The sequence below is a fragment of the Phacochoerus africanus genome, chromosome 5 (assembly GCF_016906955.1).
Source record: "Phacochoerus africanus isolate WHEZ1 chromosome 5, ROS_Pafr_v1, whole genome shotgun sequence".
NCBI classification, from domain to species: domain Eukaryota; kingdom Metazoa; phylum Chordata; class Mammalia; order Artiodactyla; family Suidae; genus Phacochoerus; species Phacochoerus africanus.
This window is the reverse complement of record NC_062548.1, coordinates 34,391,482-34,402,599: the sequence shown is the minus strand read 5'-3', so window position 1 is coordinate 34,402,599 and position 11,118 is coordinate 34,391,482. Positions and strand designations below refer to the sequence as shown.

The 11,118-nt window shown below is 42.3% G+C and overlaps 1 non-coding gene across 1 annotated transcript; it reads left to right on the top strand.

The window, feature by feature from the left end:
* Positions 1–10,775: 10,775 nt before the first annotated feature.
* Positions 10,776–10,906, top strand: LOC125128554 (small nucleolar RNA SNORA18). The gene has a single exon (XR_007135261.1). It is a non-coding gene; the product is annotated as a small nucleolar RNA SNORA18 (small nucleolar RNA).
* The last annotated feature ends 212 nt before the right edge of the window (positions 10,907–11,118 follow it).

Genomic DNA, 11,118 nt, shown 5'->3' with positions numbered 1-11,118 from the left:
CCATCCTCCCATTTTTTACCCTCAGGAGCCTGGAGGTAACCTGGATTGAGAAAGACTCAACTCTATTTAACAAGGAGATGGAGGAGGGAGGTGAGAAAATTTGAGGACAGTCACACCTTAAAACTTCTTGTTCCCATCACACACATGCCCTTCCCTCTACCTGTAATGCCTGCTTTTTTTTGCCCACCCATCATTTCACCCTTAAAGATTCACTTCAAATGTCCTTTTTTCCAGGACTATCCTTTTCACACACATCAGTGTTTGTCATCAGCTTCCAGCCTTGCTTCCATAGCATCCTGACAGCTCTGCCATTGAGGCATTCCTACAGAGTGCGTGATAGTGTATACACCTGTCTCACCCCACCTTGGGAGCTCCTTGAGGAATTCAGCAACATCCTCTGCACCTCTGTACCCTCAGAGCAATGTGAAGTGCCTGGGACAGGGTAAGCCCTCAGGGAACACTTGTGGAATGAATGAGTAGAAAATTCTCAAAAGCCCACAATCAGAGCTTTGCCTCTTTAATTGAGGTTTGGAATTTAGTTGAAATGTGAATACATCTATAAAACAATATTTTAAAGCTTCATTCATTTTTACCCCAGTAGCAGGAAAAGGAGAGACCAGGAGGCCACTAAACAAGTTGAATGAATTAGAGGAAGAGGACGAGGACGATCCTGCAGACAAATTTACTGTCCTCACAATTTTGTCCAGAGCCCAAAACTTTTGACTTATTCATTAATGACTCAAGAGTTCCAGAGTCCCAGGACTTCATTAGGTGAAGAAAGCCATGAATGAATTACCTACACGAAAGTATCTGACGACTACCACCCATACCATCGAGTCAAAGTGGTAAGTGTGATTCTAGAATTGGACAGGCATGGATCCAAATTCTGGCCTCACTCTCTTTTTGGTCTTTAGCAAGCCTCTTGGTCTAACTTGCCTCATCTGTGAAATGGGAATAATAATCCACTTACCTGAAATGGTTTGAGGACAGAATAAATTAGTTAATGAATACAACATGCTTAGTTAGCACAATGGGTGGGACGCAGTGGGACTCCATAAATGTTCCCATGATTATCTTTTAAATATGACCTCAATTCCCCCAAAAGCTCCTGGGGTCTCTGTCACAGGCAGATCGATATAGAATTCCTTTAATAGATGTCATAATAGCAGTCAGTGCTGGCCCATGTAAGAGATGAGCTGAAAGGACAGTAAACACCAGAAGGCAATAGTCCTGGAGGGGAAGTCGAAGAGGGACCTACAGACACACAGAGATCAGCATCCCCTGCCTTCTCCTTCATACACCAACCCCAGCCATTACCAGCTTCGGAGATAAGCCACATGCTAGGAATCATCAGGAGAGAAATGCCACATCACAGTTCCAGAATTTGAGCACACAATACTACAGACCCAAAGGAAAAACACATAGTACCACAGAGGAAAGCAATGGTCTTGCATGTCTCTAAGAAGCAGGACTAATCAGATGAAAGAGACACACTTACCACCACAAAGCAATCTGAGAAAGAGCAATCTCCTCTAAATGAAGACACATTAAGCAACTAGCTCCCAGCGTTCCAGGAGCCCTGAAAAGCCCTCACACAGAGAAAGCATGGACGCCAAACCAAGAGTCCATGAGTAGGGGCCACCTGGTTGATTTCTGTTCTCCTTCCAAACTTTTGGGTGGGCATGACCTTCCTTGGAGGAAATAATAGGCAGGAAAAACAATCAAAGTACCGAGTCATCACAAAAGATAACAGCCTGAATTTACCTTGTCTGTCTTTTTTTTTTTTTTTTAAGCTGCATCCACAGCATATGGAGGTTCCCCAGGCTAAGGGTCAAATAGGAGCTGTGGTCACTGACCCATACCACAGCTACAGCAACACCAGATCTGAACTGGGTCTGCAACCTACATCACAGCTCACAGCAACACTGGATCCTTAACCCACTGGGTGAGACCAGGGATTGGAATCTGCGTCCTCATGGATCCTAGTCAGATTCATTTCCGCTGAGGCATGGCGGGAACTCTTAACCATGTCTTTTTATTTTCTGAATTTTGATGAACATATGGGGCCTTGCTGAACTGAAGGGACCACCCCTCCCAAAGTCAACCAATTCCAGGAGTTTCCATTGTGGCTCAGTGGGTTAAGAACCCAACATAGTGTCCAGGAGGATGTGAGTTTGATCCCTGGCCTCGCTCAGTGGGTTAAGGATCTGGTGTTGCCATAAGCTGCCATGTGGGTCACAGATGAAGCTCAGATCCTATGTAGCTGTGGTTGTGGCATAGGCTAGCAGCTGCAGCTCCAATTCGACCCCTAGCCTGGGAACCTCCATATGCTGTAGGTGTAGCTGTCAAAAGAAAAAGAAAAAGAAAAAAAAAAGTCAGCCAATTCCTAGAGAGAGTGAACAACTCTGAGAGAAGTCTAACCTTGGTGTTATTTTTATCTGTGTTCTCCTTCCATCACCTGAGACCCATGTTTAAGTGTGAATAACTCTCTCTCACCCAAAAGACCAAACCAAAAGGTTGAGTTGCCAGACCTTCCACGAAAGAGAACCTGTGTTTAAAGAGGGTCCCAAGAGGGAGAGCAGAATGGATGTCTTGTGCCCTGCAGACCCCTATCTAAAAGCACAACAGATACATCATTTCTTCCACTCCCTGCCTCTGTCTCTCCTTTCTGCCCCCTGAGAAATGTTCATTGTTAAGGAACTCGAACTACCTTGTGCATACTTTTTTGTTTCTTCCATTACTTCTCTAGACCTTTGATCGGAAGAGTCTCTTTTCTGCTTCCCTCTCTTCTGCACTTAGATCCTTCATGCTTAGGTCAGAATTTTTCACAGAACAATTTATCTGCTCTGAAACATGACATGGCTCCCCACCACTAATACAATAAAGTTCAAATTCAAATAGGAGGTGCCATTGCAAGATGACACCAACCCCATCTTTCTGGCTCCAGCCCCGTTCCTAATGGTACGCTGTCAGCAAGCATTCTTTCGAGTTTTTGTTTCACTACTGACCCTCCCTCTTCCAGAAATATCTGTTTATTCGTCCCTCTCCTGACTGTAAAATCTGTCTCATTCTTCCAGGCCCACACTTGTCACCCATCTGGGGACATCTTTGCTCTCTTGCTCAGAGGAAACCTCCCCCTTCTCTTTTCAATAGCATTCATTGGGCTGATGTGTTCATGGTAAGAACATCTCTCAGGCAGACTAGGAATGCCTTGAAGGTGGAGACTTTGCCTTGGTTAGTTCTGTGTCTCCATCCCTACTCCGATGACAGGTACACATGCACCAAGACATCGGTTTATTGAAACCAACTGGTTTGAAAATTCTCAAGGACACCAAAAGGATTTTCAGCAATGTGTCCTGAGCCTTCCAACTTCCCTGAGCTTTCTAACTTCCATAAAAATGAGATCTGCCCCAGAGTCCTTGGGAACTAATTAAGTATTAGGACATTTCTATGCTCAGACACGGGCATCCGTGCACTTCGGCAACACTCCCCCAGAACAGCACCATCAGCCCAAGTTCTCCTTTCTTAACTCATTAATATTTGACTTCTCTGGCTCTCAGATACCTAGAATATTTTAATTACAGAATCTTATTACATGCTCAGGGATTTTAAAAGAAACAGACACACTTTTCATAAAAGTTTTATGAATCTGACTCAATATGTGAATCCAGTAAGTATTAATAGTAATTAAAAGTTACAGAACACTTATTTAGTGCCAAGTATTATCTCATTTAATCCTCACCACAGTCTTTTTTTTTTTTTCTGGATAAATGTTCCCTCCTCAGACTTTTATCTTCTGTGTGTAATCACAGCTTCATTGCTATTAATGCTTTTCCAGATAATACTGTGTTTTTTTTTATTCTTTTGCTTGACCATAGGATGAATAAAGATTTTTTTTTTTTTGTCTTTTTGCTATTTCTTTGGCCGCTCCCTCGGCATATGGAGGTTCCCAGGCTAGGGGTCAAATCGGAGCTATAGCCACTGGCCCACACCAAAGCCACAGCAACGTGGGATCCGAGCCTCGTCTGCAACCTACACCACAACTCACGGCAATGCCAGATCCTTAACTCACCAAGCAAGGCCAGGGACCGAACCCGCAACCTCATGGTTCCTAGTCAGATTCGTTAACCACTGCGCCACGACGGGAACTCCTCACCACAGTCTTAAGGAGGTTCAGAGAAGTGTAGTGTTTGCCCAAGGTCACAGAGTCTGACTCAACAAACACACTTTGCCAATTTCCAAAGTTGATCATATTGATATTTTTTATTAGTAACTACTACTTGTGGAGACTTTACTATACTTAAGATGGCATGTTTTTTTCTCATAAATGCCAGGAAATCAACACTTCCTTCCTTCCCTAGAGCAGCCCTCAACTACTGCGTGGTTCTACTCCTTGGGTAGAATTATCTCAAAGGCTGTATTTTACACTGATTCCCAGAGCTTCCCAATGGGATTAAGCTCTAACAACCTAGCTGGATAATACACCCTTTACTGGCTACCTAACTTTTCCTTGCTTACACTCTCCAATCTTGTTACACAGGATCACCTCCAAGATATAAAAGTAAAACTTGTATTTAAATCCTTGTCTCAGAGTTCCCGTCGTGGCGCAGTGGTTAACGAATCCGACTAGGAACCAAGAGGTTGCGGGTTCGGTCCCTGCCCTTGCTCAGTGGGTTAACGATCCGGCGTTGCCGTGAGCTGTGGTGTAGGTTGCAGACGCGGCTCGGATCCCGCGTTGCTGTGGCTCTGGCGTAGGCCGGTGGCTACAGCTCCGATTCAACCCCTAGCCTGGGAACCTCCATATGCTGTGGGAGCGGCCCAAGAAATAGCAACAACAACAAAAAAGACAAAAGACAAAAAAAAAATAAATCCTTGTCTCAAGGCTTGCCTCTGGGGGAACCCAAGCCAATATAAGGCTCTACATCAGGATCAGCCAACTTTTCCTGTAAGAAGTCAGAGTCAACATTGCAAGCTGAGCCATCCTGTCTTAGCTGCTCAACTTTGCTGTTGTAGCACAACATGCCAGAGACAAAATATAAAGGAATAAATGTAATTGTGTTTCCATAAAACTTTATTTGTGGCCATTGACATTTGAGTTTCATATAACTTGCATGTGTTGTGAAATATTATTTTCCATTTGAATTCTTTTCAACCATTTAAAAGCATAAAATCCTTCTTAGCTTGTAGGCAGTAGTTTGCCAACCCCTTCTTTACTATATTCCTTGTAATGCTACCATTAACCATGTGAGACAAGAATCACTGTTACTGAGTCTAAGCTCTCACTGCTCACTGCAGAACAGGCCAATAAACTGAGACAAGTTGTTGAGGAAACGAATAGTGACTTCTCAGCAGACTGAGAAGATGGTGGACTCATGTCCCAAAGAACCATCTTGCCCAGATTTGGATGCTGGTTTCATTATAGAACAAACAGGGGGAGGAGAGGAGGTAAAGTAAAAAAGGTGATAAGTTATTGCAAATATTTCCTGGTACCAGGCATACTCCAGGAGGGGATGTGTTAATTTTTTCTTCCCTGCAGCCATTTATATCTGGGCTGGGTCAGGATGTTCCCTGTGAGTTTAAACAAAGGCATTTTAGCCAAACACTCCAGCATCGTGGGAGGTAGCGTTGCCAGAGATGGGCCATTATGTATAGTTTAAGCTTTAGGCAACATCCTTTTAGTAATCAATTTGTAAAGAAAGCAAAAGAATACAAAGGTTAAAGTAAAAGAAACAGATCCAAATGGAGTCAGATTTGTTCTTCCCTATTGCACCACCATTGTGGCCACTTTCCGATGAGGAAAATGGAATTTTAAGAAGGTTAAGTAGCTTTAAGATAGCACAATTAAATTCCAATGAATAAGCATGGCCACAAGGTCTCAGCATGGTCCTCCAGAACACCTACTCAAAGGTTTCCCATACCTCATCACTTGGGAGAATCAAGTGATGAGTTCTCTGGTGGATCTGAGTTGGTAGCTTCCTCTCTGCACACCTAGGCTTTGACAGAGCGGCGTGGTGACTCAACATGAAGTGGTGGCAGCAGCTGCTCCCAGATGCCAGCCAAAAACAGCTTGCTGGAACACTTCTTGGAAACAGCTGCTCTTTTTGCTTTGCTAAGAAACCATGTGGTGTCACAGCAGGACAGGAGAGCCTGAGAAGATCTGAGGGTCAGCTGAGTGACACCTTGGAGACAGAACAGCTGGAAGAAGTTTCCATTTACCTGCCGTTCTGTTGGCGTGAGGCCAACCTGCATTTCTCTACAGAGTTTGTGTATGTATAAAGATATACCTGTAAGTGTGATTAAGAACACAATATATCACACACCTGGGGCCAAACAGGGCTTGGTTTAGACAAACTCAAAGCTCAAAGTATGCATGCCAAATCCTATGTTTACTCACTATAGCATAACAGACGCTATTCCTCAGTCCATTCAGTCTGCCCAAGGCCCCTATGGTATAATACTACTCAGTAGGACCTACGTGGTCCTTACCATGTGCCAGGCACTGAGCTAAGACTTTACATGCAAGAGTTCATTTAATCCTCACAGCACTTCTGTGAGGTAGGTCCTACTAGATACCCCATTTTATAGACAAGGAACTGAGTGGTCAAGTAATTTTCTCAAGGTCAACAACCAGACAGACTCTGGAGTCCAGTCTCTAAACCAGAGGCTGGCAACCATTTTCAGTAAAGGGCCAGATGGTGAATATTTTAGGTTTTGCAGGATATATATAGTCTCTATCACAAATGATTATCATGATTGCCATTATCATTTTTATTATTATTTTATAATTCTTCTATAACATAAAACTCATTTTTAGAGCAAGGATTGTTCAAAAACAGCCTTCTCTAAGCTATTATCCCTTGGTGTGGTATTTGAAAAACTGGCCCCACCTCTCCACACCCACCCACGTCTACCTACACACTTTGCCACATGACTGCTGAGCCCACCCACTCTGACCTTGACTTGCTTTGGCCAATGTACTACAAGCAAATATCACACACACACACAGAGACTTGTAAAGCACTTGCATGTCTCTCACTTTTGCATCTTTTCCACCATCACCACAAGGACATGCCCACATTGATCAGCCAGAGGATGAGTCACATGGAAAAAGAACTAAGTAGCCAATCTTCCCCAGAAGCCAGCCTAAGCCAGCCAACCCCCAGTGAGCCCCCCATCTTGCTTGTAAAAGATCTCAGCCAAGTTCAGCAACCACAGACCTTCAGCTGCCTTCTCAATCTGCCAGCAACCACAGACCATGAGCAATCCAGCTGAGATCAGCCAACGCTGAACCCTAAGAAGCCATGAGCTAAATAAATGTGCATTATTATATGTCATTGAGTTTGGGGATTGTTCCTTATGCAGCATTGGAGAGTTAATAAATAACTGATCCATACACTATTAATGAATCTTTTGGTTTGCAGGTAATGAAGTCCAAGTCAAGTAGGAGAAGAAAGAGGCAGCATTCTGGCAAGTTTCCTAGAATGACCCATGGAACTCAAGAGCTAAAACAATCCCTCCTCTTCCTTCCTGTCTCTAGTCCCACAGCCACCAGCAGTTCTTGAGTTTTGCATTTGGGGAAGAGAGACAACAGACTCCCCTCCTTCTGGTTGAAGTAAAGATTCTCAGGGGAAAGTAGTCATTGGTTCTGGAAGCTGGGGTACCAAGATTTACTTAACTGGAGTGAGGAGACCACACGGGCTCATAGTGAAAGATGGATGCTCCTGCTACAACCCGTATATACAAGACAGAAAGGAAGAGTCCTGGCAAAATGTGCTAAGTGTCCCCCCCACACGCACCTGCAATGGACACACCACAGCCTTGTAGAGATGCCTTCAGAAAGGTTGAGAGTGTGAACTCTGAAGCCAGAGTCCTATGGTTCAAATCTGTCTCTACCATTTACTCACTTACAAGTTGTTTAACATCTCTGCACCTCAGTTTTCCCATCTAAAAAGTGGTGCTACTAACAGTACCTACATCATGGGATACTGCTGTTATCCTTATGAAAATAAAATGAGTTAGTATTTGTAAAATTGCTTGGAACAATGCTTGCCATAGCATGAGGAGCATCCTTTTTGACAGGGAACTACTGCACACCAAGGAAATACATATAAGAAATAACTAATGTGACAAGATTTTGCACAGCAAAGGAAACCAAAAAGACAACTTATATAATGGGAGAAAATAGTTTCAAATGACACAACTGACAAGGGCTTAATCTCTAAAATATACAAGCAACTTATACAATTCACTAGCAAAAAAGCCAACAACCCAATTGAAAAATGGGCAGAAGACCTGAATAGACATTTCTCCAAGGAAAATACACAGATAGCCAACACGCACATGAAAAAATGCTCAACATCCCTGATTGTTAGAGAAATGCAAATCAAAACTATCATGAGATACCACCTCACACCAGTCAGAATAGCCATCATTAATAAGTCCACAAATAACAAATGCTGGAGGGGGTGTGGAGAAAAGGGAACCCTCCTGCACTGTCGGTGGGAATGTAAGCTGGTACAACCACTATGGAGAACAGTATGGAGGTACTTTAGAAAACTATATAGAACTACCATATGACCCAGCAATCCCACCCTTGGGCATATATCCAGACAAAACTTTCCTTTAAAAAGACACATGCACCCGTATGTTCATTTGCAGCACTATTCACAATAGCCAAGATATGGAAATAACCCAAATGTCCATCAACAGATGACTGGATTAGGAAGATGTGGTATATATACACAATGAAATACTACTCAGCCATAAAAAAGAATGAAATAATGCCATTTGCAGCAACATGGATAGAACTAGAGACTCTCATACTGAGTGAAGTAAGTCAGAAAGAGAAAGACAAATCCCATTTGATATCACTTATATCCAAAATCTAATATCCAGCACAAATGAACCTTTCCACAGAGAAGAAAATCATGGACTTGGAGAATAGACTTGTGGTTGCCAAGGAAGTGGGGGAATGAGTGGGATGGAGTGGGAGCCTGGAGTTAATAGATACAAACTATTGCTTTTGGAATGGATTAGTAATGAGATCCTGCTGTGCAGCACTGGGAACTATGTCTAGTCACTTATGATGGAGCATGATAAAGTGAGAAAAAAGAATGTATACATGTATGTGTAACTGGGTCACCATGCTATACAGTAGAAAAAAAACCATATTGGGGCAATAACAATAAAAAATTTTTTAAAAAATAACTAATGGATAAATGTACATTTAAATACACCTGTGAGAAGGAAAAGCATAAAAGATTGACTAGCAGCAGGGAAGAATGGTGAAATCATTCAAAGCCAGGCCAGGGCAAGAGCAAGTTAGAGTATTAACCAAGAGTAAAAATGATCATCTGCCTTAAATGCTTATATTCTGCCTGGGGCCATAATTTTTATATATCACACATTTGCTTTAGGAGAGAAACTCAAGTATTCAAGACTAACCAACAGAAAGAAAGGCTGTTGGCTTACTGATGCTTGCATTCATTTCTCTGAGCCTCAGGAAACTTTCAAACAGCTCATAAATGTCCACCTAAGTGCAGAGGTCCTATGGGCACAGAAGACTCTGTTATTTGGCCACTTATTACTCTCTCCTTCCTTTTTCCATGAAAACAGAACCTCAGTTTAGATAGAGCTCTGTGTTCAACCTCAAACAATGGATTGGGGTTGGTTTAAGCCAATCCCACCAATTTTGTTTCCAAATTCTCCAGCCCTAGCACAATTGTGACCATTGAGACCTACAACAACTCTGCTGTAAGGATTTTTAGGATCTGGGCAAGCTTTAACCTTATTGGAAAAAAGTTTAAAATGCAACTGACATGACCTTTTCTTTCATTATCTATCTAGCTTTGTATGAAGAAAGAATGGCTAGAGAAGCAGCAGCTGCTTTGTGACCATAAGGAAAAGACCAAGAAGAATAGAGAGTATCAACCACATAGTATCAAAACCACTAAACCAGTGCCAGCATTACCTACATTTGTAATTCTCAGTACAGGAAAAAAATATCGTGAAACTCATGAGGATGTAGTACAAGTGAAACAGTGGAGCACAGTCCTAAATGATGCTTATCCATAAAAGGCTAATGCACCTAAGTTTAGAAGAAGCTGCATCCTCAGTTCCCATCTTGAAATTTACCCTGTACTACCTGCTTAGTACAATGCACTAAAAACTCCTGCATGTTACATATCATGGGGAGAGACTTCCTCTCTTTGCTCCAGGTTCCAAGTACAGGTTCCAGGAGAAGGACCTTTTTAGTTCAAGGGGATGGCATATTGTGATTGTCCCATCTGATTCCGGCAGTCATTCTTTGAGGCCATGGGAGCAGTGTGACTTAGTTACATAGAGGCTCCTACTACCAATATATGGCTAAAGATGGGCATTTCCTAGCAAGGGATACTGGGTGTCCCAGACTGCAGTGTGTTCCAATATTAGCCCTCTATAGTGAGGAAATCATAGGAAAGATCATAAGATACTTAAGAATGAAAAATCCTGGAGTAAAGACAACTATACAATTTTGCTTAACTCAATGTTTCCCAAACTCATGGAATTGTATTCTTTTCCTTTTTGTTTTTTCCTTTTCCTAAAAATTAGCTTAACATCCCATAATATCAAACCATGAATTGTATATTTTTCAAAATTCATTTTGGGAAATGAACTAAGAACAAACCCAGCTTCTTTACTCTCATTAGAGGTGCATTTTCATGCTTAAATTGATGCTAATTTACTAAAGCACAGTCTTCCCCAGAGGGCAAGATAAAGATGAAAATAGAAGATGGGTTGAGGTCTATCCCAATGGGGCTTTTTCTATAAACCTACATCGTTGGAAACGCCTCATAGAGCAACTCTGTGGTTTCCTTTACTCATAGAACTACATGTTAGATCTGTGGGGAAGAACTACAAGACAGCTGCTAAATAAACTATGAAAAACCTAACAGGGAAACCTTTTTTATCTTAGGTATTGGCATATCCCAAGGATCTGTACTGTTGTAGGGTGTGATAGTTTAGGAGTGAATGTGATTTGAACTTAATGCATGTTTAGAAGGTGTCTAAAATTCACAACCAGGCAGATACATCTCTTCTGACCCTAAACATGACCCTACCTAAAGTGAGCTGGTTGAG